A 2866-nucleotide genomic window follows, 5' to 3' on the forward strand; every position below is an offset into this window, starting at 1 on the left:
TTTACACCTATTTACATGGACACCTTGGGCCAATAGGAATCATTTCCATTTGAAGACAAGGCGAGGGGTGAAAAGGCTCAGCAACCGGAATTGAAGTGTGATGGCACCCAGTAACAGTGTGCGTGCGAAGGTATGCACTAACCTTTCTGTGGACTTTGCCAGGGAGCTTAGTCTGCAATTCACACTTACAAATGGAGCTGCTGAGCAGTGGGATGTTTGACATGGAAATTGCTTGGCTGGGGTATTCTGTTTGTTCTGCATTGTTATCTGATTTGTATTGTTGGCTAACTCAAGGCAAGGCTTTTTCCTCTAACGAGAGACTTTCTCTTTGCCAAATCAAACGGAGCCCAAGCCTTGTTTCCAAAGGGTTAGGCTGATGAAAATGCAGTGTTGGGGTCCTACGTAACAAACATGTCGAAGTTTTCATTACTTTGTGAGCTACTTCCCCTGAAATTTAGAAATGAGTTGTCTTGTTATCACCAACGTTTTGGTCTTAACAAACTTGTGGTCATACTGAAAAGAAAACACCATGGGTTATTTTAGATATTGGAGAGTCTGATTTATGTAAATTGCCTCTCAGTTGGATTTCAGACCTGTGGCAAGTTTACTGGATCCCAGGCGATACAAGTAACAGCTGTGACTGTAAAAACAATGTTTAATCATAGTTCCTGTTCTAACCAGGCAAACATCAGATTATACCTTCACACTAATGTATGCAGTACTGTTTAAGAACTGGATTATTTATCCCATCTACCTTGTTAACATGTTAAATAAGGTTTAATCTCCAAGCTAGCACAACTCGAAGTGGTCTGCAATGAAAAAGTGCAGTTAGAGATAAAGAATGTGCTGATGTCTGTGTGCATTGTGCATGTATATGTTTATACACACAAGCGTATGTGGATGTATATATTCACACACACACACAATGTGTTGTTCAAATCTTAATAACTCCGTTACAGTATGTTGCATGAGCCCTTCTATTGAGGGCCCGATCCTGGAAACTTTACTCAGATATGCCGTTGCATTGAAGTCCACGGGCGAACTCAGGAGATTAATGCTGCAGGTTCAGGCCCAAAAGAACGTCTAGGCGCCTGTCATATGTTAAGGAAGTTGCCTATAATGTATGTCACCTCCGAGCAATGATAAAAGATGGACCCAGGAGGTGCGAACCATGGGCTATGTGAGAAAGATCCTTTGTGGTATAAAACACACACAGTTCGGCGCTGGTTAATAACTCACCAAAACATAACTTAAACACGAGGAATTTAGGAGATTAAATAATGTCATTAATATTGAAATGGTTGCGGAGTCTGAGCGCGCCCGCTTGAGATGCAAGCGCACGTTTTTCAATATTAACAGAAGTACTTGAAGAGAAGAAAATGGTCACCTTCTTAATTCAGCAAAAATAAGTGAGGGGGGAGGGGGAAGCGCCTGCTGTCCGTCTGTCTGCACGCTGCGATGTGCTGAGAGATGCTCTTTACTACAGGTTTCAGAGTAGCAGCCGTGTTAGTCTGTATCCGCAAAAAGAAAAGGAGGACTTGTGGCGCCTTAGAGACTCAAATAAATTTGTTAGTCTCTAAGGTGCCACAAGTCCTCCTTTTCTCTTTGCTACATGGGAATGACTAATCCTGAGTCTGGAGGAAAGTTACCGCCGAGCAAGCCTCCCTGAATACTTGCAAGAGTGGTTGAACGCTCATTTTATGCTACAACTGGACGCAAAGTGTTTTAAGTTTGTACTCCCCCAGTTCCAATCGGGCTGGACGAGTTCCCTTCTCTTGGGGCTGGAAGCCGACGTCATAATGTAAAACTAGCTGTATTTCTAGGGGTCCAAGGAGTGTAATATGTCGTTACTTTAAAAAAGAAAAAAAAAGCCAGCTGTCATATCCCTCCCTACAGAAGACTCTGTGGGGAACTCTGAGACGGGCTGTTCAGAATCAATATTCTTAGTGTTCTCAACACTTAACCCGTCTTGTTTCAGTAACAAACTATGAGCTCTTCAATGGCTCCTTTAAATTGTTTTGGGAGAGGGTGTATGTGTGTGTGGGGGGAACTCCCAAGCGCCAAACTTTTTTTTTGGAGTGGGAGGAGATGTAATGATGAATGTTCGGTAGAGCTTGGGAGAAACTGCCCTGTGAAATGAGCCAAAACTCCTCCTCTAGCCCCTTGGGACAACCACGGAGAATTCCTGTCTTCCCCCTCCTCCCCCTCCCCCCCAGTTTCCAAAACCATTTTTTTTATTCTTCTTATTACAATCCACGGTTTGGTTTTGTCCCAGAGGGACACTCTGTCAAAATCATTACTCCGAGGAAACGTTGGACTCCTTAAAAACACGAATCCAAAGGGAGACAAATATTTTTGCCCAATCCCCTTTTTTCAATAAACCTATAAAGATCCAGAAAAATCGACCTCTGCTATCACGTGTTGCTCCGAGTACAAATGATGTATGTTTTTGGGTGGCCCGATTTTTTGAAGGGTAAAGGGCTCTCGCAGGAAAAGAGGTAAGGGGTAGGCGAGTGATCTCCTTAACTAATACAGAAGTTTTGTCCCAGGTTCAGTGTCAAACAAATGCTAGACTTGGAAGAGACGCCCGCGCCCCCCCAAAATGAAGGATTTAAGTGTAATTTACAGGGTGTGCGTTTCTCGTTTAAAACCAACATTAGGGAAGGGGGAGGAGGGCGAGAGAGGCTGCTTGCAAAGTGAATCAATGCCCATTGTGCGGAAAACCAAAACAAACAGACGCTTTTTTGAAGCCTAATTCAAATAAGGAGCGGAGGGGAAGTGTTGGGAAAACTGTATAAAATACACATAAGTCAATTATATCAATGTGCAAACCCAATGGAAATCTATTTCGTGCAATAGCCATTCA

Source organism: Lepidochelys kempii, chromosome 10 (genome assembly GCF_965140265.1).
Source record: "Lepidochelys kempii isolate rLepKem1 chromosome 10, rLepKem1.hap2, whole genome shotgun sequence".
Lineage (NCBI taxonomy): Eukaryota > Metazoa > Chordata > Testudines > Cheloniidae > Lepidochelys > Lepidochelys kempii.